This window comes from Phyllostomus discolor, chromosome 1 (genome assembly GCF_004126475.2).
Source record: "Phyllostomus discolor isolate MPI-MPIP mPhyDis1 chromosome 1, mPhyDis1.pri.v3, whole genome shotgun sequence".
NCBI classification, from domain to species: Eukaryota; Metazoa; Chordata; class Mammalia; order Chiroptera; family Phyllostomidae; genus Phyllostomus; species Phyllostomus discolor.
In genome coordinates, this window is record NC_040903.2 from 33,347,723 (window position 1) to 33,372,582 (window position 24,860).

Sequence of the window (24,860 nt, forward strand, 5' to 3'; positions counted from 1 at the left end):
TTTAATTTTGGGCTTTGGGGAACGTCTAGTGCTTTGTATTAAATCAAAAGTGACTTGCCTAACCTTTATAAAATTCTTCATTATTCTTATTAGGAATAAAGCAGACATACTTTAGAACGTGTAAGCATTGAACAACTGAATGATACCTATATTCATAAAAATATACAACCGTGTTTTATGCTAGTATTAATTTAAGTGTTTATCTAGACCCAGTTGGGTAAGGTAAGATGCATTACATCTTTGCAGTATCAAAATTGCTTCTTCTAAGTCATGCATCTATCTTAAAATTATTAGTCCTGTTTTTGGCATTGAGACATCTGGCTCAAGATTGAGTACATTTTGGGATTACCTTTCATCTTTTGCATCTTTGTCACTGAGGTTTTTTTCTTTGCTTTAAATTTCCTTCTTAATAATGATGTTAAATTATTTTTAGCATCTTCGCATGAACAGTGAAGGAAAAGATCACCAGAAACTGATTTCCATTTAGATAGGACAAGTCTCAAGGTCTGGGCAGCTCTTTCTAAAAACTATTCTTGCTAAATGTTAAAATATAGCACAAAATTTTGCAGAAGCAGATGTTAACAGGATGAACTTGACCTGAACTTAGGAACCCAATTTGACAAGTATAGCCAACTACAAAGATGAAATTAACATGTAATTAACTAAACAGTGTGAAAGCAGACACTAAACCTCCCTTCTCAGAGACAGAGCTTTGGATGTGAATGCCCTGTCTCCTTTACTTGCTGCAAGCAAATGAAACTACCTAAGGAAGGACGACCACATCTGGTTCTTGACTAGAACACTCCAAGCCCCAAAACCCTTGAGTTTCATAACAAAAACTATGGAGAAAAAGTCTCAGTATTTCCAGTGAGGCCAAAAAAGGAAAGGATACATGTTTTCTCTAAAACATCAAAGTCAATATCTAATTTCATTGTGGCTGCGGACAATAATGCTGAATGTCACTGTCACTTAGTTCTGATGTATAGCGACTCAGCAAAGCAATTTCGAGCTTTTCTATTTCTGTGTGGTATCTTTCAACTTGTTGACTTTCAGGAGTCCCAGTGCCATTTCCCACCCTAGGGGCTCTGCAGGTCGAAACTCCCTCTGGAGCCCACAACGATCCCGTTAGTCTCTGACTCATCCAGGTACCAAGGGCCGGATGTGCATCCCGTGGGGTGGTGACTAAATAGTCCAGGGTTCTTGTACCATGTAAGCCTCGCAGTGAACCCATGGCAATAACTTCAGAACCCACGCGTTCGGATGTCCCTCTGGCGGTCCCTTGCAGTGGTGGGTTGGGCAGTGATCGATCCCACGCCCTTCCCTGTGGACGGCTCCTGGTTTCTGGGCACCTTCTACTCGGGGGCCGTCTGGTGCGCGCCACTCTGGGTGGCAGCCAGCGGAAACTCCGAGCGTCCAGTGCCTCGCGGTGGCGCCCGGCGGTCCAGGGGTGAAGCCGGGCGGGGCCGCGGCGCGGGTCCGAGCGCCCGAGGCGCCGGCGGAGCATGTGACCACGCCGCGCGGGGCCGGGCGAGCAGTGCCGCGCGGTGGCGGCGGCGGGGAGAGCAATGGAGGCCGCGGCCGCCTAAGAGGCGGGTGCGCTCCTAGGACTGCTGGGCGGGCTGCTGGTGTTGCGGGGCCGCAGCGGGCTGGGCAGTCGCGTCTGCCGCCCGCGCGGGACCGCTCGTCACTGTCCAGCCGCTCTTCCAGCCTCGGCGCCGGGCAGGGACCTCAGGTGAGCGCCCTCTCGGGCCGCGGCCGGAGCCAGACAATGGGGGCAGCGGGCGGGCTTCTCCCCTCCACTCGCGATCCCGGGCGGGGTCACCAGGCGGGGTCCCCGAGGCGCTCGGGGATTCCCGACCTTGACCTTGCCCTTGCCCTGGGAGCCTGGGCTTGGCGTGGCCGGCTGTGGACACTCCCCGAGCAACCCGCGCGTGGCGTGCGCCGTTTAGGATCCCACTCGAGGGAACCTGCGGACGGGCAGCACCTACGGGAACTTGCCGAGAGCGTGGGACCTTTTAATTCCCTGTTTCCTTCCCGCGCTGCGCTGCGGGTGCCTGTCCTGGGGTCCCCTGCTCGAGTCCGGGTGGCGGCGCAGGACAGAGCGAGACCTCGCCGTCTGGGATATGAGACGCTGACCAGGGTCAGCCCTCTCCCCTGCCGGGGCTACATTGCTTTGTTTCACCTCTCCCAAGTCATTTCGCACAAACCCTTGTTGCCCCAGTTCCGATGAGCCCCAGTTGGATGGCTGGAACCAGACAAAGGTTTTCCCTGTTTACCGAGGGCTGGAGCCAGGAGATTACACGTTGCCAGTAGTGTAAAATGTGTTTTTCTTATCTTCTCCCAGAGGTCTGGCTGTGGTTTTCCTGGTTCTATAATCGTCCTTTCTTGCAGAGGTCTGTAGTGGCGAGATTGCACCCACTAACCCTATGGATACGGTGGGTGGGGTACGGCCTTTATTCATGGTTATCAGTAAACAGAAGGGCTGACGTTCACATTTGATATTAGATATTCTCAGCATAGAGACATCAGAATCATTAACTAGATTATGGATTTTAAGAGAGAATGTGCATATTTAAAGATATTTTGGTTCCTTGGGTGTGGGGAGGGGGGACAAAACCTAGGAACTATGGCCATGTGTTGTGAAATTTTAATATGGTTTTATGAATAATAGCCGGGAAACTGATCTCGTGTAGGTGAGGGAGCGCGCGCGTGTGTGTGTGTGTGTGTGTGTGTGTGTGTGTTGGGGGGGTTGAATGGAGAGGGAATGGTTAGAATACAAAGGATAAGGCAATTTTAGTAAGATTCTCAGTAAATTTCCTGCAGCACATTTTCAATTCATTAAGTTGTCATCAAATCATTGTGTCCCTGTAAAAATCGCCTACAGCAGTTGTTGAATTATATATAAAATGGCTAACAATTATTTGGCATTGTTATGTGACTTAGGAGTCTGAATAGAACAATCAGTTTTGAGTAATTTTAAAAAGTCAACAAAGGAAGGACACCTTCTCTGCTACCACCTTTACTCTGTGAGAAGACTGAATCCTAGTTCAAGATATTCGACAGAAAATTGCCTGTAAGAAAATAAATTCAAAGGCAGGTTTTTTTAAAAAAAACATTTGGGAAAATGCCTCTTATATAGACGACATGGTTGCACTATAGACTACAGATCAACTCAGGAATGCGAAGGGAGAACCATCATGCTGCTGCATCACCCCGCCCCAGCGTTAGTGAAGAATGTGTATTCTTCAGAACCCTGTTTTTACAGTCACCTCTGACATTGAGAAACTTTCCCTCTAAAGACTTAGCGTACTTGGCGCTGGATTTGGAGTCAGGAACGTAATACAGACTTGACTTATTTAGGCAATTAGTGTGAGAAACAAAAGCTGCCATACACAAGTATACCTCGTTTTATTGAACTCGGTTTTATTGCACCTCACAGGTGTTGCTTTTTTTTTTTTAAAACAAATTGAAAGCAAGGCCCTCCACTTGCAAAAGGAAGCGGTGGTCTGGAACCGAACCTACAGTATCTCCAAGGTATGCCTGTAGTTCTTTCTGAATTCTAAAACACTATACTAAACCTAAGTTATTATTGTTACTAGGGGAGGAAGCTGCATTTTACGATTTTCTCTTACACAATTTTGGAAAAGTTAATTGAAATTAATATGAGATTTTCCAGAGCAAGGGATGGCCCTTCAGGTTGGTTTGTTTTGTAGCCCACATTTCTAACCTGGTGTATAGTAGGTATTCAGTACAAAAGGATGAATCAATTAAAAATAAAATACAAATGGATAAAACATGTATAAAAATCAAGTTGGTTTACTTCTTTTAGTTTAATGGAGGCCCCCTGTGTGCCAAGAACTGTGTGGAGTGTTTCCACATAGTTTATAAAGGCCCGCTGGCCTTCCTGTTTTGATCATATTTGATGTGTGTGTCTATGACGGATGGGGCCTCTTGGGTGGTATTAATGATCATCTCATATAACTGAGTAGCACAAAGGAACATTTCACTTGTAATATGTACATATACTTGCTCACAGTGGCCTGTGGGGAGGCAGGGCAGATATTATCATTCCTGTTTTGTAGGTGAGGAAATCCAGACACAGAGAGATTAAATGACTTGCCAGTTCCTCGCCACTGAAGCAACAATGCCAGGGACCGGAGCTGGCTCTCACGCCCAGCACTTTCACCTCTGAATCACACTGCCTTCTCCCGGATAGGCCGTACCTCCAGAAGAAGTGCTCTACAATTAGGCTTCATGAAAAATGTCTGTCTTTTGAATAACTTTTATATAAGGAGAAGTTATATTCTATAATCTAACACTTGTGAAGTGGTTAAATGTGCAGGTTCTTTAGTCAGGTGACTAAATTTGAACCCTGGATTTACCAGTTACTAGCTGTGCATCCTCGGCAAGTGACAATCTCTCTACGTCCCAGTTTCCTCATCAGGAAAATTGGGGATGTTATAGTATCTACTTATAGGATTTGGGGGAAGATGAAATGAAATAGTGTATGTGCTTAGCACAGTGTCTAGTAGAAACTAAGCATTCAGTGTCAGCTAATTATTTTTATTTTTATTATAATATAAATTACTGGTTTAAAATTTTTTTTGCACAGTGATACATTTTATTTTTCTATCCAGTATATAGATACATTACAAATGTGTTTAATTAAAAAAATATTGTGAATCAATGCTGGAATTTTCTCTGTGCAATGCATTCTTATATTATTCTATTTTATTTAGAAAAGCTTCTTGAGATCCACTAAATGATTTCAATCCTATTAAGGATCATCACCTGCAGTTTGAAAAACACTAATGTAAAGGATAATACGGTTAAGTTCATTAAAGAAAAATGTTACTGAATTTTTATATTTTTCCTTCTAATGATTTACAAGTTCAGTTGGAATTTGAATATTAAATTATACTGAGTGTGAGTTATTAAACACTTCTTAGTAATTATAGCCATTTATTGAGTGTTTATGATGGTCTAGGTACTGTGCTACTATTACATGTTTTCTAATTCAGTGCTCATAGCAGCCTGTAGTTTGGCCTTGTGTTTCCATTTGATAATTGAAATTAAGACTCAAAGAGGCTTTGCGAACTTGCCCAACATCATGAAGTTCGTGAGAGGTGAATCAGGAATTCATGAGTTCTGTTTGACCCCGAAGCTCTCCTCTTTCCTCCACACTCTGTTCTGATGTTCTCTCTCAGTAACTTCTGATGTGTCATTTCTTAGTTTAGGTACATTTGAGTGGCAGTACTCAGAAATTACCTATTATGATACCTCTTTTATTGTTTCCTTTGAAAGAACCCACTTGGAAAAAAAAAATGTGAACTTAGTAAATAAAGTAAGAGAGTATACTAGGTAGAGTAGTAACTTATTTTGACTTCGCTGGTCTTTAATGTAAATATTTTAAAATAGCTTTTCAGGTTTTGATGGTAGAGTCGATTAATTGGTTGGCTTTATTGAGCACCCAAAGGTCTAATATATCTTCAGAAGAGACATGAGAACTATGTAACTATAAAACGACTTCATTAGGAATGATTGCCATCTTTTGGTAAGGCTCAGCATGAAGACCTCAGAGCTCCAGAGGGTACTTTATGGTGTCCTGATTTGTCACAAAGTCACCAGGCAGCACTTATTGTGTAAAATACTTGTAAGAAACCACCACTAACTGTCCTATTAATTTTTTTTTGTATTTCAGTTTTTGCAAGTGTTTCTTAAATTTTCAGCACTATTTTAATTTTAAATTTAGGGCATTTCTTGGACTTTCCTCCTATTTTAAAAATATTGAGAAATAATTAGAGACTGTTAAGGAAATATATTTTATTATAAAAAGTACTTAGAATATACAGATAGATGAGTTTAACTGATAATGGAAAGACGAATTTCACTGTTTCTTTCCAACCGTATCTTACAAGCTGACTCTCACGCTGTCTGGTGTGTGTGTTGCCATGACATGTAGGGTGTGCCATACACAGAAGATGATTATCAGGTGCTCGCTCTTGCTTGCAGCTTCTATGGCACAGAACTTTACACTTGCCATGTGTTAAAAGAATTTATTTGTTGAGTTAAGGTTAGTCTTTTCAAACTGTTAATTTTGAAATCAGGGTTTGGGTAGATCATGATGATATTTTAGACAAACAGCAGTTTCATGGTTTAAAAATGTGGTTTGAAAATCTTTATTTCTGTTAATCATCATCATTTTGTGTTAAGATTAGATAAGAATGAATGTAGTTTTCTTTATTGTTAACAGATTTCATGCTTAGGTTAGCCCTCAAAAAATCATTTTCCCTAATGAAATTATGTGTACAAATGTAGTAAGCTTACATTTTATGTTTATTTTATTCTTTTATTCCTTTTGCCTAACATTTAACCCTTAATGGATTGGTATGATTTTTGTGAGCACTAAGAAACATTTCAGTAATTGTTTACTGTAATTTGTATATTCAGGCAGATACTAAACTCAGTTACCATTACATTCTGTACTACTGTTATTCTTGATGTGGAAATTCTTAGAGATAAGAACAAAATCAATTTAGATATTGTAGAAGTGACTTTGAGGCAGATATGTACAAATATTTTAGGTTTGTATATAGGTATGTTTTCCACAGATATATGAGAAGTGCAAGATCACAAACTCTTAATCCATAAGTTAAAAAATTATTTTAAGTAACTTTGTGGAAATAAAAATAACAGTAAATATCTCAAAGAGATGTTGAATGCCTTATAGTTACATGTTATCAGAAATATTCAAGAAGCCAAATAGTACAACCATATGTAATAGCTTTTATGTCCTAGTAAGTTTGTATGTAGAGAAGTGATTTCACTTAAATTGTCAAAAATGAAAAGTGGAAATATTTTTAGATTTTATTTTATTTATTTTTATTTTTTATTTATTTTGAGAGAGAGAGAAAGGGGAGAGAAAGAGAGGGAGAGAAGCATCAATGTGTGGTTGCCTCTTGCCTGCCCCAACTGGGCACCTGGCCTGTAACCTAGGCATGTGTCCTGACTAGGACTCGAACCAGCAGCGTATCAGTTTACAGATTGGTTCTTAATCCACTGAGCCACACCAGCCAGGGCTATTTTCAGATTTTAAAATCTTAACCAGTTCTTTAATAAAGTTGTTTCTGAAACCAGCATGGTATTAATTATTAAGCATTTTAGGAAAAGATAGAGAAAATACACTCCTGAAACACTTTGGGAGATATTTAAATCAGAAGTAAGCACTCAGCTCAGTAGAGGCAGATTGTGAGAACAGAATTGAAGAGCATATAGCAGCTGCTAAAAGGATTATTTCCATTAATAAGGGAGGAAGGACAACTTGCTCAAAAAGGTGTTGGCTTTTTACCAGGGAAGGGAAGAACAGCCCACACACAGCCCACTGTCTGGGCCCCCCTCACCTGGTGAGGGATTGGCTGGCTCTAAGAGGGAGAGGGGAGGGGGTGCAACAGAGTAACTTAGTTATTATTGAAAGCTAAGATAAGCTGGATTCAGTAAATAATCAGTGATAATTCTTGTGTACAGTTGGTAAGTAGCCCATGGTTTCTTCACTTGGGAGAAGTCAAAAGGAAAGGCCATGGTCCCAAGATCCCTATTTTGAAAAGAGAAGACATCACAACTCCATTGTCAAAGCTGTATACGGTCTCAGGTGGGGACCACAGCTGATGCTCTTGGGGAACCTTGTGACAGATTGAACAGAGCTAATAAGATACTGCTGATGAATTCTAGGCTGCCCTAAATGGTTGCATTTTGGATTTTCTTCATTGTGAAAAGTTTTAAATATGTTTAGTGACTTTTCGTCCTGCCGAGTATCATTGTGACAGACACAATGAACTTTCGTGGCACTTGCGATGAAGCTGCCCCGGCCATATTTGTGATGTGTTGAATGTGATCTAGAGTTAATGAGGTCAAGGGTCACAGGTTCAATGCCCGGGAAAGACAGTTAACTTAGCTTTGTTCTCTCATCTCATATGGTACTCTTTGCCCAGACCAGCCATCTGGCGTGGGCAGATCACTGATCACAAAGGGACTAATAAGCGAGACACTGTGGGGGAGCAGCATGAATCTTTCTCAGTAGATGTCGAGTAACTGGGAAAACAATTCCAAAAGCATGTGCAAATTGTGCTTCTTACATTATCTTAACATGTAGAAGATAACATAGTTGTCAAATATTTTTGTCAGTTCTGTTAAACTCTCATTTTGCCAGTTGTTTTTTGAGTCAGGATTTTTTAGAAGTCTCATTCATTCAGCAGTTGCACATTCTCCTGAATGGTCTTAACCTCCCTCGAGGTTTGTAGGGCAGTGGCTGTGGTGGGGAGAACAGGGTGAGTCTGCAGGTCGGAGATCAAACCACCTACTCAGCTGTTCACAGTCCCAACGCCACTGAATTTTTTAAAAGTGAAAACAAAAAAAGCAAAGGGCCATTTTGAATGAGAATAGGCACACTGAGAATCTTCAGGGATGCATTTTATAGGTTTTCTAACTATTCCTGGTCTACAAATCTCATGTTCCCTTCATTAAAATTATTTTTATTGTTGAGAGAAGTGTCAGAGGTCATCTAGACCTGTGCTGCCTCCTACGGTAGCCACTGGTTCCATATATATATATTTTTTGTACTTGAGAAACATGGAAAAGACATTTATTACCAAACTATAAATTAGAGATGGTGGGCAGAGTGGGGCAGGAGGAGCCAAGTGGTCACATATGGGGCCTCTGATCTTTCTCTCTGTCCTCCTGGGCCTGAATTTAGAGCTCCTCCTCAAGGTGCTCCTTTGCTCGGACCACCTTTGACTGCAGGTAGAAGGGGCCGCCCACAGATTTATCGTTCACCTTGAATAGATGTTCATAATTCTTCTGAATATCCCTGGGATTCAGCTTGGAGACATTGAGGATCTGCGGTGCCTCCTGGAGGCTGAGGCCAGAGAGGTTAGAGGCAGCTGCAGACTGGTGTCCAGCACATCCCCTGGTGTCAGCTGCGGCTGGCTGGCTGCAAACTCCTGTCACAGGGCCCGGGGCAAAAGCCCTGCCCACCACCTATACCCCCATCACAATGATCTGGGCCAGGCACTTGGCCATGGTGGCCACTCTCCCTCAGGGAAACTGGCTCCAGCTCCCAAGCCCCCAGGCCCCGGCTCAAGGGAGGCCGGCAGGTCAAAGCCACATTGAAATACGGCTTGTGCACCTTGAGATGTGCCGTAAGTTTCAAACATTTGGTATGAAAAGGAATGTAAAATACGTCATTAATTATATTAAAATATTGATTACATATTAAAATAGTGTTTTAGCTGTGTTAGATTGAATAAAACATTTTAAAAATTAATTTTACCTTGAACTCTTTCAAATATGCCTACTAGAAAATTAAAAATAATGTATGTGGCTCACATTTGTGGTTTGCATTGTATTTCTGCTGGGCAGTGCTGTCCTAGACCAACCCCTCATTTTACAGATAAGAAAGCTAACGTTCAGAGGTTAAGTAACTGAGTTGAGTTCTTTCCATCGCCTGTAATCTCTCCCTGCTAATAGGTTGGGTGCTCGGGAAGATGGATCTCTGAACCATTAAGGACCATGTAGTGCATGGCAGTCACCATATGTTGCAAGATCTGTGCCTGAGTCATTACATATTAGGTGTGATGCCGGTTGGGGGGGTGTGTGTGTATGTGTTTGTGTGTGTGGGCATATATAGGAGTGGGAGTTTGTTTTGTTTATAATATTGATGTTTAGGTGCAGTTTTACCTCCCTATATAGGCCAGAGGCCCTACAGCTTTATTTACTTCTAAGAAAAGCACATTAAAATACTAGACACTAATAGTTGTAACTCTGGGATAAATAATATATGCTGCTCATTTTAATGGATACTTTTAATATGTATTTCTTATTACAAAGAAGATTTCATATGATTTTAAATGAACCTTGATAGAAAAGCAGCAAGATTTTCTGGCTGTATGTCTTTTGGATGAAGGAGAGTCGAGTGAAGAGAGATTGCTTAGCCTGTGTTCTGAAGAAAGAGATTATGAGCAGTTAGCTACTATCTCTTAACCTTGGATGCTCTGGGCGTTCCAGTACTGGGCTCGTGCAAACCCAGAGTGTTTTCAGTTTTGTGAGAGTAATGGTCTTTACTTGGCAAAGGTAAGAAGGAAGAAAACCCCAGGACCAGATTTGTTGTTTGTTGTTTTTAGTTGAGAGTTTTGTTTTCCAAATCAATAAAGGTAGCTCAAGTGAACATCTTTTTAAAATATATTTTATTGATTATGCTATTACAGTTGTCCCATTTTTTCTCTTCATCCTGCATCCCCTCCCTTCCACCATCATTCCCCCACTTTAGTTCATGGCCATGGGTCATACATATAAGTTCTTCGGCTTCTCCATTTCCCATACTATTCTTAACCTCCCCCTGTCTATTTTGTGCCTACCGTTTATGCTTCTTGCTCCCCATACCTTTCTCCCATTTCAAATTAACATCTTAAAGATATTTTCTTTATGTGGCTTCAGATCTAGTCTTTCTTTTTTGGTCCATGCAGAGTTTCAAGTCATTCTGAGTCTATTGTCAGTGACCCAATGACAACTAACGAACAAGGACTTTGTAAGGCAGCCTCTGGTACTTCAGTTAATTTCATCATCCATACCAGATAGCAATATGTATAAATTCACCTTTTAGGAAGGGTATTTTAGAGGTTCAAAGAAGATAAGTGACTAATTCCAGGATAATGGCTTATAAAAACATTTCCAGATTATCATTTTTCTATGCTTTTTGTCTATTACAAACAACCCCCATTGATCCTAGGTACAGAGAAACAAAACAAGACAGCAGTTTGAAGATTCCTACAAAGTTAGTAGGCCAAAAAAAGTAATTGCCCCCTGTGGTATGAAGTTTAATGCGAAGTACCATGACCACCCACATCCCACCCAACCGAGTCAGCATGAACCCAGTTTATGGGGTGTCATCGCACATGTACCGAGCACACACATGTGCTGGGCACCGTGGGCGTGGTGTGAAAAGAACAAGGGTGGGGGCAATCCAGAGCATTTGAATATGACAATAGTAGACCTCAGACCAAAGCACTCAAAACTCTTGTTGTCATTTCTAATCTGGAAAAAGAATGTAGCGTTTTTATAGAATGAATTTTACAGACGCATTGTCGTACAACAAATGCATCTTGATTAATATTCTGTAATTCACCAGTGATTTCATGTGCTGTCACGTTAAATGTCATGTCCCATTTCTAGCACTCACTGATTTTTCCCTTCGGGTCACTGGGACAGTGAGCTGGGAGACTGGGATGCTGGCCATCTCATTGGGAATCTCACCGAACATGGCAGGGCAGCACCTGTCCCCTGTTTCCCCTCCTTCTCTTCTGGTTCCAACTGTTTGTACCAGGCACTGTGGGGCTGTCAGTGGATATGAGAATGAAGGACTCAGAGTCTAGTAAAGAAGAAAGACACAGCAGAATGTAGAGTGTGCTGTGATAGAGGGTCAAAGCTCTGTGGGAACTCACAGGAAGGAGTGAGTATTCTGGTGAAGAAGGGTAGAATGAAGACAGATAGGGAGGAAGCTCACAGAAGAAGTGACATTTGCACTCGGTCTTGACAGATGGGTAGAATTTTGGCAGGTGGAAAGGTATTCTAGAGGTAGGGAACAGAGTGAGCGAAGATCTGGAAGCATGAAAGCCTTGCTGAGGTGCTGAGGTGGCAGGAACATGGGGCATGGAAGGGAGTGGCAGGAGACAAGACTAGAAAAGCAAGGCAAAATTTGGAGAGCCTGAAAGGCAGAGAAGGCTGACATTGTTTAGGCAATGGGGAACTACCAAAGGCAGGGAGTGGCATAACTGCGTCTACTTTGGAAGGATGGCTGGGAGTTAAGAGGCCTGGTTCTAAGGTCAGCTCTCCCTCTAGCCTCACGACCTTGGGCACGTCAGTTCACTTCTCTGAGCCTCAAATAATCTCATGTGTAAGATGAAAGGTTTGGGCAAGAGTTGCTCAGTCTGTCAGCAAACACTGTAGTTACTAAGGGCCTCGTCTGTGCCAGGTGCAGCTGTTGGTGCTGGGGTATGGGAGCAAACGCAGGCCCCCTGTACTGTGGAGGTGATCGTCTGGTGGGAGAGGCAGACAATTAACAGTGAAGAAATAAGTGTGTAAGAGCATGTCAGGTCGTGAGAAGTGCTGTGAGGAAAGTAAAACTGAGTGAGTGGAGTAAAAAGTAGTGCTGTTTACAGATAGAGTTACCCACGGAACTTTGGATGAGGTGGAAGAAGCCTTGGAAATATTGGGAATCTCTTCCAGGTCTCAAATCATAGGAATTAATTAACTGAAAAGGTATAGGAGTTCAAGCTCTTCAACATTGATTTAAATTGATTTCCGTATAGAATGTTGTTCTTACAGTTTTGATTAATTCCACCAGTATGGTTATTGATGGGGCAGCATGTTTTTAGCACTCCACCCTTTATATGTGATTTGGCTAGGTACCACAGAATCTCATTTTAGAAAACAGCTTCTTTGGCATTTTGGAAAAATGCCACTCGTGTCGGTAATTTGAATCCTGCCTGTCTCCCTCAGTACATTTTCCGTCTCAAACCTTTGTGGCTTTGGAAGGAGGAAGATGCTAACCTTTACCCAACCAGATTTGGGCAGTTGTTCAATATATTGAATAGCTCTTCTAAGTTATTTTAATATAAATTAAAGTTAAGTGGGAGCTCTGGGATAGCCCTGCTTTAATTAGAGTTGGAATGCGTCTTAGGAGACCATTTCTGCCAGTTAAAATCGTAACAGTGGCATTATGATTTTTTAAAAGAATCATTAATAAGCTGGGTCTTTCCTGAGCTCTCAAAGTTTGGCGTGTAGATGAGTCTTGTCAAATCAAGTGAAAGGCTGAAGAATGCAAACATTCTTCTTTGGCCCTAAACCATTTTCTTGGAGATGGTAATCAGCAGGAGAATATGCCTAAAACTGACTTGTTCTATATCTGAGACACTAAATCTGGACTTGCTGTTTATTGAGGACCATGCCCATAGAATTTTAAATTGATGTCCCACAAATTGTGTCTGCAGGTTGGGAAGCTACAGTGGAATGCTATACTTTTAGAGATAGTGTAAGATGCGATCCCTGACCTTATGCTGGCATGGAATCCAAGCTACGTTGCTGTGTTTCCATGCCTAGTAGTTTACAGCCAGTGGAGCTGGCCCTGCCTAAATTATGTAAATCATTCTATGGGACTTACAGGGGGTTGTTATAGAACTAAGTGACTTACATATTTGGGATTTACCCATGTATTTTTGTTCTTTCTTCACTTTTCCTTTTGCTGAATATAAAAGTATCTCCTGTGTCATTGGTTCTGCCTTCTGGTTTTTTATAATCCCTGCCCTAGATTACTTCATTCTGCCAGTCCCTGTTGTTATATGATTTATCTTTTAAAAATTAAATTCTCACTATAATTCCCTCATGCATCTGTCTTACTCAGAATGTTTAGTTATTTGGTATAGAACAGAAGGAAAGAAAGGAGGAAAGGAGAGAGGGAGGAAGAAGTCTGTTGAGACACTAACAGATCACATTAGTATTTGATTTACATATATCTGAATTTTTAATACTCTGTTTTTCCTCAAATATTAAAATTTTTATTATAGAAAAATTTATATATTAATAACATAAAATGCCCTGGCTGGCATAGCTCAGTGGATTGAGCGCGGGCCACGAACCAAAGTATCATAGGTTCCATTCCCAGTCAGGGCACATACCTGGGTTGCAGGCCATGGCCCCCAGCAACCGCACATTGATGTTTTCCTCTCTCTCTTTCTCCCTCCCTTCCCTCTCTAAACATAAATAAATAAATAATCTCTTAAAATTAAAAAAAATAACATAAAATTTACCGTTTTAACCATTTTAAGTGTACAGTTTGCTGGCATTAACTACATTCAAAGTCACACAACGATCACCAGCCACAACCCATTTCCAGAACTTTTTCACCATTCCAAACAGAAACTCTGTAGCTGTTTAAAAAATACTCATTTCCCCCAGTCCTGATTCTATTTTCTATGAATTTGCCTATTCTAGGTACCTTATGTAAGTGGGATCGTACAGTATTTGTCCTTTCGTGGCTGACTTATTTCACTTAGTATAATGTCTTGAAGGTTCATTCATGTTGTAACATATGTTAGACCTTTATTTCATTTTATGGCTGAATAAGATCCCATTTTATGTATATAACATTTTTTAAAAATCCATTTATCTGTGGACACTTGGGTTGCTTCCATGTTTTAGATGTTGTAAATAATGCTGCTCTGAACAAAGCTGTACAAATACCTCTTCACGACCCTGCTTTCAATTCTCTTGAGTATTGAAAAGAAGAGAGGTGGCTGGATCATACAGTTATGCTATTTTTAGTTTTTCCAGGAACTGCCATACTGTGTTCTGCAGTAGCTGTTTTTATATTTTACATTCCCACCAACAGTGCAGGAGGGTTCCAATTTCTCTACATCCTCTCCAACACTTGTCTTTTTTTTCTTTTGATAATAGCCACCCTGACAGGTGTGAATTGGTATCTCACTGTGGCTTTGATTTGCATTTCCCTGATGATTAGTGATGTGGAGCATATTTTTATGTACTGATTGACCACTTTTATGTCATCTTTGTAGAAATGTTTATTCAAGTCCTTTCCCCTCTTTTAAATTGGATTGTTTTTTGTTTTTTTTTGTTATTGAGTTTTAGAAGTTCTCTGTGTATTCTGGGTATTAATCCCTTTCTGATAGTGATTTGCAAATAATTTTCTTTCATTCTGTGGGTTACTCCGTGGGTGGTGTTTTGATGCATACAATTTTTATACATTTCAATTTGTCTATTCTTTTCTCTTATCATCTCTGCCTTTGGTGTCATTTCTAAGAAATGGTTGCCAAATCCAATGTTGTGAAGCATTTGTCCTACATTTTCTTCAGAGTTTTATTGTTTTAGGTTTTGCATTTTGGTCCTTCACCCATTTTGAATTAATTTTCAGATGTGGTGTTAGGTAAAGGTCCCACTTCAGTTTTTTACATGTTGATATCCAGTTTTCTTAGTGCCATTTGTTGAAAAGACTGTCCTTTTGCCATTGAATGGTCATAGCACCCTTGTCAAAAATCATTTGACCGTATATATGAGAGTTTATTTAAGGACTGTTTTTTTCCATCAGAAAACATGTGTGTCTTTATGCTAGTACTATACTGTTTTTAAGTATATTTTATTGGTTATGCTATTACAGTTGTCCCAGTTTTCCTCCCTTTTATTCCCCTTCTCCCTAAACCGTCCCCCACCCTCCAGCATTCCCCTCCCCCCCTTAGTTCACTTCCATGAGTTGTGCATATAAGTCCTTTGGCTTCTACATTTCCTATACTATTCTTAATCTCCCCCTGTCTATTTAGTGTCTACCTATTATGCTTCTTATTCCCTACACCATTTCCTTCCCTTCTCTCCCGCCACCTCCCGGCTGATGACCCTCCATATGATATACATTTCTGTGATTCTGTTCCTTTTCAAGTTCTTTGCTTAGTTTTTTGTTTTGTTTTTTAGATTCAGTTGTTGATAGTTGTGAGTTTGTTGCCATTTTACTGCTCATGATTTTTTATCTTCTCTTTCTTAGCTAAGTCCCTTTAAAATGTCATATAATAAGGGCTTGGTGATGATGAACTCCTTTAACTATACCTTGTCTGGGAAGCACTTTATCTGTACTTCCATTCTAAATGACAGCTTTTCTGGATAGAGTAATCTTGGAAGTAGGTCCTTGCCTTTCATGATATTGAGTACTTCTTTCCAGCCCCTTCTTGCCTATAAGGTCTCTTTTGAGAAATCAGTTGATAGCCTTATGGGAACTCCTTTGTAGGTAACTGTTTCCTTTTCTTTTGCTGCTTTTAAGATTCTCTCCTTATTTTAATCTTGGTTAACTTAATTATAATATGTCTTGGTGTGTTACTCCTTGGGTCCAATTTCTTTGGGACTCTGAACTTCTTGGACTTCCTGGAAGTCTATTTCCTTTGCTAGTTTGGGGAAGTTTTCCTTCATTATTTGTTCAAATAAGTTTTCAATTTCTTGCTCTTCCTCTTCTCATTCCAGCACCCCCATGATTCAGATGTTGGAATGTTTAAAGTTGTCCCAGAGATTCCTAAGCTTCTCCTCATTTTTTTGCATTGTTGTTTTTCATTCTGTTCTGGCTGGATGCTTATTTCTTCCTTTTGTTCCAAATCATTGATTTGAGCCCCAGTTTCCTTCCCTTCACTGTTGGTTCTCTGTATATTTTCCTTTATTTCACTTTGTGTATCCTTCACTTTTTCCTTCATTTTGCAACCAGGCTCAATCAATTCTGTGAGCATCCTGATTACTAGTGTTTTGAACTCTGCATCAGATAGGTTGGCTCTCTCCTTGTTGCTTAGTTATTTTTCTGGAGTTTTGATCTGTTCTTTCATGTGGGCCATATTTTGCCTTGGCACACCGGTCTTGATGAATGTTTCTTTAACTCCTTGGTTGTTGGATTGACATGCAAATGATTTTCTGGCAGTTCTGGTTGTTCTTTGTTTTTAAATTGGTTGTTATCCTTCTGTTGGTTGTGTGAGGAAGTGAAGCGTTTCTGCCTACACCTCCATCTTGGCCAGAACCCTATGCATTTTTGATTACTGTACCTTTGTACTAAGTTTTGAAATCAGGAAGTGTGAGTCCTTCAGTTTTGTTCTCCTTCAAGATTGTTTTGGCTCTCAGGGGCTCCCTGATAGTCCTTGTGAATGTTAGGGCAAGTTTTTCTGTTTCTGCAGTACAAGTCATCAGGACTTTGATAGGGATAGCATTGAATCTGTAGATTGCTTTGTGTAGTATTGATATTTTAACAATGTTCAGTCTTCTAATCCATGAACATGGGATATGTTTCCATTTATTTATGTCTTCTTCACTTTCTTTCAGCAGTATTTTGTAGTTCTCATGGCATAGGTCTTTCACTTTCTTAGTTAATTCCTAAGTATTTTATTCTTTTTTATGCTGTTAAAGATTGAACTATTTTATAATTTTCTTTTCAGGTTGCTTATTGTTTGTATAAAAATACAACTGATTTTGTATGTTTACTTGGAATATTGCTGCCTTGGTGAATTCATTTGTTTTGTCAGCTTCCTTGTGGAGTCCTTGTGGTTTTCCACATATAAGATCATAATCATCTGCAGACAAAGATGATTTTACTTCTTTCTTTCCAATTTGAATGCCTTTTATTTTTTTCTTTCCTAATTGCTCTGGCTACAACTTTCAGTACTGTTTTCAATAGAAGTGGTGAAACCAGGTATCTTTGCCTTTTTCCTGATCTGAAAGGAAAACCTTTCAGTCATTCATCATTGAGTATGATGTTTGCTGTGGGTTTTTAATATATGGTTGGTATTATGTTGAGGTAGTTTTCTTCTATTCCTATTTTGTTAAGTATTTTTATCATGGAAGAGTGTTGAATTTTGTCATGTATTTTTCTGCATCAGTTGAGGTGGACATGGGGTATTTTCCTTCATCCTGTTGATAATGATGAGTTACACTGATCAGTTTTTGTGTGTTAAATCATCACTGGATTTCAAGAATAGATTCCACTTGTCCATGGTATTAATTATTTTAATATGCTGATGAATTATGTTTGCTATTATTTTACTGAGTATTTTTACATCAATGTTTCTAAGTGATATTGGTCTGTAGTTTCCTTTTCTCGTGGTGTCTTTGTCTTGCTTTGTATCAGTGTTATGCTGGCCTTATAGAATGAGTCCTAGGAAGTGTTCTGTCTTCTTCTTTTTTTTTTTTGGTGTGGAAAAGTTTGAGGATTGTGCTCCTTTTTAAATGTTTAGTAGAAGTTACTAGTAAAGCTCTCTTTGGGAGATTTTAGATCACTGATTCTATTTTCTATTCAGATTTTCTATTTTTCATTTCTTTGTGATTTAATTTTGGTATGTTTTGTGTTTCAAGGAATTTGTTCAGCTCATCTAGGCTATCCAATTTTTTTGGCATATAATTGCTCTTAGTACTCTCTTCTATTTCTCCTTTTCACTTCTATAGAATCATTAGTTATGTTCCCACTTTCATTTCTGATTGTAGTAATTTGAATCTTCTCTCTTATTTCTTAGTCCATCTAGTTAAAGGTTTGTCAATTTTGTTGACCTTTTCAAAGAATCAGCTTTCAGATTCACTTATATTCTTTATTGTTTCTCTATTCTCTATTTTGTTTATTTCTGCTCTAATTTTTATTATCTACTTTCTCTGCTAGCTTTGAGTTTCATTTGTTCTTTTTCCTCCCTAAGTTATAAAGTTGTTGATTTGAGATCTTTCTTGTTTTCAATATAAATGTTTATAGCTATAAATTTTCCCCTTAGCATATGTTTTGCTATATCCCATATGTTTTGGTATGTTTTGTTTTCATTTTCATTTGTCTCCAAATATTTCCTAATTTCCCTTGTGATTTCTTTGATCCATTGGTTGTTTAAAAATGTATTGTCTAATTTATAGAATTTTGTGAATTTTCTAGTTTTTTTTTAATTAATTCATAACTTCATCCTATTATGGTCAGAGAAGATACTTTGTATGATCAGTCTGTTTTTTAAAATTTACTGAGACTTAATTTGTGGTCTAACATATGTTCTATCCTGGAAAATGTTCCATGTGCAGTTAAGGAGAATGTGTATGCTATTGTTGGGTAGAGTGTCCTATATATCTTTAAGATCTGGTTGTTTCATTATCCTGTTTAAGCTTTCTATTTCTTTATTTAACCTCTGTCTGGTTGTTTTATGCATTATTGTGAGTGGGGTATTGAAGTCTCCAACTATTACTATAGATAGGTCTTCCTTTGGTCTGTCAGTTTTACTACATATATCTGATGGTCTCTCATTAGATGTGTTTTTTTAAGATTTATTACTATTTTTATTGTTGTTCAATCACAGTTGTTCCCATTTTTTCTCCCATTACTCTCCCCCACCCTACCCACCCCCACCTCCCACATTCAGTCCTTCCCTTCCCCCTATTGTCTTTGTGCATGGGTCCTTACTTTTACCCTGTTTGTATCTTTGGATCTTGTTGATAGCATATAGTTGGGCCATGTATTTTTTATCAACTCTGCCAATCGCCGCCTTTTGATTGGAGAATTTAATTGAATTACATTTTAAGTAATTACTGTTAATGAGGGATTTACTTTTGTCATTGTACTATTTATTTTCTTTATGCCCGGTAGCCTTTTTTGTCCCTCATTTCCTGCATTACTGTATTTTTGTGTTTAGTTGATGTTTTTTAGTGAAATGTTTACTTTTCTTTCTCATTTCCTTTTATGTATATTCAGTAGTTACCTTTAGTGGTTACCATGGGGATTACATTTAACATCCTAAAGTTATTACATTTGATTTGTAATAACTTTGATTTGATTTTATACCAGTTCATGCAAAAACTCTGTTCCTTTACACGTCTACCCCCACCCCTTTTGGTTGTTGTCACAAAATTATATTTTTATACATATGTGCCCAGAAGTGTAAACTAATAATCTTTTAAATGCATTGTTCCCCAAATTGCATCAGAAACAATATGTGGGGTTATATGCCAAAGACACAGTAATTCTAGCTCTTACACTATTTTTTCTTTAAATGTATTGGTCTCTTAAATCATGTAGAATGCAAACAAAAGACAATTACAAATCACAGTTACAATAATACTAACTTTGAATATTTGCTCATGTATTTAACTTTGAGATAGAAATTTCCCCATATAGTGTTGAATTTCTGTTTAGTGTCCTTTCATTTTACCTTGCAGGACTCTCTTTAGCATTTCTTGCAGGGTTGATCTAGTGGTCATAAATTGCCTAAGCTTTTGTTTGCTGGGAATGTTTTAATTTCTCTCTCACTTTTGAAAGGCAGTTTTACCAGTTATAAGATTCTTGGTTGACAGTTTTTTCTTTAATTGCTTTGACTATATTGGCCCACTGTCTTCTGACCTCCAAAGTTTCTGAGAAATCTCTGTTACTGTTATTGAGGATGCCATGCATGTGATGATTCACTTCTCTCTTGGTGTGTTCAAGATTCTCTCCATGTCTTTTTAAAGTTTGACTGTAATGTGTTTCAGTGTGTATCTCTCTGAGTTCTAATTACTTAGAGTTTGTTGAATTTCTTGGATGTTTATATTAATGTATCTCATCAAATTTGGGAAGTCCCAACCATTATTTCTTCGAATATTCTCCCTGCTGCTTTCTCTCTTTTTTATTCTTAGATTTCCATGAGGCATGTGTTGGTCCACTTAATGGTGTCCTTAAGCTCTGTTCACTTTTCTTCAGTGTCTTTTTTCTACTTCTCAGCATCAATACTTTCCATAGTCCTGTTTTAAAGTTCACTGATTCTTTTTGGTCCCTGCTCAAATTTGCCTTTGATTCTATGTAGTGATTTTTAAAATTTCTGTTGTACTTTTAAAGTTCTAGAATTTTGGGGTTTTTTTTTAGGTTTTCAATCTTTTATGAATAGTTTTATTTTGCTCACACATTGTTCTATTGAATTTCTCCACATCTCCCTTTAGTTCTTTTAGCATCTTTGAGACAGTTATTTTAAAGTCATTGTGTAGTATACCTGCCATTAGATCTTTTTTCAGGGACAGTTTGTTGGTTTATTCTTTTTCTTTGAATGTGTTATACTTTCCTGTTTCTTTGTGTGCCTTGTGACATTTTTGTTGTTAAACACTGGATCTTTGAATCTAATAATGTGATAATTCTGGAAAACAGATTTTTCTTCCTCCCCAGGTTTGCTGGGGGCTTTTTTGTTATTGTTTTTGTCTTTTTGATTGTTGTATTTGTCTCTGTGCTGAGGATTAGCCTTAAGTGCAAATTTAATGTCTTCTCAGCTTTTTTGTTAGACTTCCCTTGGGCGTGCATGGTCACTTTCTGATTTCCTTGCATATGCAGTCATTTTTTACATATCTTAGTCTTTAATGTCTAGATCCCCAAAGAAGAAAGAGGGAAAAATGGAGGGTGGAGGAAGGGCTTTGGTCTTTTAAATGCCCTGGAAGTCATTTTAACAGAGGAGGTGGGGCTTGCTACAGTGGGGGAGGTGCAACAACATTGGCTATTTAGCTTCTATGTCTGTACTTCTGTGATAAGACACTGTAATCAGAGCAGACATCCCTAGTATTTGGAAGACGGAGTTCTTTTTCCCACCCTGGTTTCCTCAGATTGTGTGCGTGCTGCGCCAGAAACCCAGCACAGCTGCCTGCCATTTGGCAGAGGTATGGGGAGGTATAGCTGCCTCTGTGCTAAGAGCTGAAATTGGCTGAAATTAATCACAATTTACAGTCTTCCAAGTCTTCCCCTGGAAGTTGTAATCCTTCAACAGACTGCAGAGTTCCAAAATAGTTATATCAGGCAGCTTCTGTTATGCAGTTGTTTTCTAGATGGGGAAGCAGATTCCTGCTACTTCCTACTCTGCCTTCTTCCCCAGAATTCTGTCCTCTTAGCCCATTTTTGAAGTTGGATGCTGGCTTTTTTGTTGTTGAGTTGTAGGGATTCTTTATATATTCTGGATATTAAGCACTTATCAGATATGTGATTTACAATATTTTCTTTCATTCTATGGGTTGTCTTTTTTTTAAATCTTTCATTTAAAAAATTTTTTTAAAGATTTTATTTATTTATTTTTAGAGAGAGAAGGGAGAGAGAGAGAAACATCAATGTGCAGTTGCTGGGGGCCATGGCCTGCAACCTAGGCATGTGCTCTGACTGGGAATCGAACCTGCGATGCCTGGTTCGCAGCCCGAGCTCAGTCCACTGAGCTATACCAGCCAGGGTGTGGGTTGTCTTTTAACTCTCTTGATAGTGTTCATGTGCTTTCTTAACTATAATAGTTACACATGAATGGGAAAAGGAGATTAACATAAAAATCAAGCAGCAAACACAAACCTAGCTGTTTAAGTAGATGGGAATGCTGGTGCTGTATGATGAAGGCTCCCAGGAGAAGACAAGATGACCACAGTTTTTTAGTGACAGCCTGATCTCAGCTTCCCTGAGAGTTTATACCTGCTGCCCCTGGGAAGCCAGCGGGCAAGGCCATGAGTGAACCCTGAGAAAATGTAGAACTCCTTCAAGTCATGGCTCTGACACAGAGTGGAGTCAGGTATAGGTTATTTATGTATTTTTCCTCCACGTTCCTTCCCAGATGTTGCTGATAACCCTCATATTTTGGTTTTCTTATATTGTATATCTCTATCCTCTTTGATCAGCACTGATATTCTGTCCATGGCGTTCACCTGCTTTACCCTGTCAAAGCTCCCTCTGTGCAAAATACACATTTTGCTAACTGCACCTTTGTCCTGACATGCCCATAGTTCATTGGTGCGCTGCTTACTAGTTCAGTGAGTAACTGGATAAACTTTTACTCTGGTTAGTTCTTTTGGGGATGGGATTATGCATTACAGTTCCATCTTAAAGATGTTTTTCATTATAAGTCTTATGTTTGCAACTACTATCTCCAACTTTCTCAAGAAATTTGCCTTTTTTACCGAAATTGTTCTTGTTTGTTTACAACTTGAAGCTTCAGTGGTATGCTTATGCTTTTCACTGTCAAGTTGAAGAAAATTGCCTTTACTACTCTCCTCAAACCCATACTTAGGACAATGGGGAGAAAACACCAGTGTATCCTTACTGGCTCTCTCAGTGTGGCAAATACTTCTTTGTGGTGATATATGAAGCTGAGTAAGTAAGCAAAAAACTTGCTATACATACTTTCAGGAAATCATCTCTGCAATGTGGTCAATGGAGAAACAGCACGAAGGAACAGGATAAGTGTTTAGTACATGGTTCTTTGTCTTTAATTCCAGTAAGTAAAATCAAAACAAAACAGAACAAATTCTTTGGAGAATGAAGGTCATTAAAACGTTCAGAAATAGTGAAGTTTTCTGACATGTCTCTACAGAGGTGCAAAGGTACTAACCTCCACACTTCTGTCTTTAATTGATAAGAGGGGTTAGTAGAAGAGCCCACTTTTTGTGCATGAGATTAACTCCAAGTATGGCAAGCTCTGGAATTATCATTGACAAATAGGTTGACATACACCAAAAATAGAGCTTGTAATCATGTCCTGTTTCCACTCCCAGGGTACCCTATCAGTTCTGGAGAATGGGTAAATTTTATGACCCCAATATTGCACTAGTAGGTTTAGTCAATAGACAATTGGAAGATTGGGGACTTTTGTCTTCTTATAAAAGAACAAGAGTTCTTCTAGATATAGTTGAATCTTTATTTTTATTAGTGGACTAATAATATTACAAAGCTGCTCTGCTGGAATAATTTTATGGTAACTGAACTTCTGAGGTATATAAATGTGTGGATATATACCTATGACTTAGTTTTTGTGCAATCTTATTTATAAATAGTTTCTCAAAATGTAGTATTTGAACTTGATTGGTTAGAGAGACAGTATCTTTAGAAAGGTAATAAGGGAAGAAGTATTTCCTCAGGATGTTTCAGAGTTTTACTGTACTGAGTAATGTTTCAGTATAAAAGAAATGAGCCATTTCTGTACATAGCTTCAGGTTATACTCTTGCAGTATTTTTGGCCCCCTTGCTTCAGCCACAACGAATGTGTTCGCATTTGTTCCAGAGCTAAGAATAGTTAATTCCCTACCACCACCATCCTTGCAACAAGAGAAGAAATAAATAAGGACTTTCCCTTTTCAGTAGAGTGAAACTTGCAGACCCTGGCCTTGGCAGGTTTTATTTCACCCAACATCTCTAAATATCTCTGTGCTGTTTAAAGGGTAGAGACAGCCAGGATTCCTGATTGAACTATGAGCTCATAGGTCTCATGGCCACCTACCCAGATGCTTTGGACTTCTTGCTCCAAACCCTATAGACAGCTCTCCTCTTGGATCACAGTCTTCTTGCCTTTCAGTTCCCCCATTTGCTCAGAGTCATAATCTGTCTTTTCTGCCTTGACTATGACTTACCCCTCTTTTCTCCCCCTTCCCATTTTCCTAGCGTATCAGTCTTCCAGTTTTATCTACCCTCACGTCCAGCCTAGACTCCACAAGCCATCATTTCAGTAATCGTCAGTGCCTTTCTAGCACCCTTAAACACCCGCCCAGAGCCCAGCTGCTGCACACCGTGCACTTCCCTCTGCCTCCAGCCCTCTTCACCGGCCCTGTTACACCTTTATACCACCTGTCCTTGGCAGAGCCGTCCCTGTTTGTTAGCACTACAAGGTTTCCAATAAAATACCAATTAAAATGACAATGACGTATTATTTTATTGTCCTTCACTCCTTAGCAACAATTTTCAAAGCAGTTATTTCAAAGCTTTTCCACACACTTCAAATCCTCCTTCATTTCTGAATGACTTAATCTCTTGCTTTTCTTAGCAAAGTCAGCACGAACTTGCTTTTCTTCCTCTCCTCAAGTATTTCAGTTCCTATAGCTACTTCACTATGTTAGGTTTTCTCTACAACTCAGTTATTTTAACATATATATTTTTTAACTTATTGATTTTTAGAGAGAAACTAGAGGGGAGAGAGGTAGGGGGTGGAGAAAGAGAAAGACAGAGAGAGAGAGAGATTGATTGATTTGTTGTTCCACTTATTTATGCATTCATTGTTTGATTCTTGTGTGTAAGCTGACTGGGATCAAACCTGTGACCTTGGTGTATTGGGATCACGCTCTAACCAACTGGACTACTTGGCCAGGGCTTCACAGATATTTTTCTCAGTGCCTGCTCATTGATACTTGGTAGGTGCTACATAATAATAACTTATATTAGAATGGATCAGTACACATTACTAGGTACTTGCATATACATTCTCTCACAAAATCATTATCCAAGCTCACCTTCTATAGTGTTTCAGAAATAAAGCTTCCTTTTTCCAAAACCAAACTTCCTATTTGTTCTT

The 24,860-nt window shown here is 39.2% G+C and overlaps 1 protein-coding gene and 1 pseudogene across 4 annotated transcripts in view; one reads left to right on the forward strand and one right to left on the reverse strand.

Annotated features, from left to right (window-relative positions):
- The first annotated feature begins 1,499 nt into the window (after positions 1 to 1,499).
- Positions 1,500 to 24,860, forward strand: part of CRACD (capping protein inhibiting regulator of actin dynamics) — a 240,523-nt gene continuing 217,162 nt past the window's right edge. For 3 of the 4 annotated variants that reach the window (XM_028505972.2, XM_036020866.1, XM_036020852.1), the window contains exon 1: positions 1,503 to 1,732. The gene's annotated coding sequence lies outside the window, so the exon portion shown is untranslated. Of the gene's footprint in view, positions 1,733 to 24,860 lie in introns of all 4 variants that reach the window. The other variant, XM_028505970.2, reaches the window with a different exon arrangement.
- Positions 8,617 to 9,150, reverse strand: LOC114491842 (annotated as a pseudogene).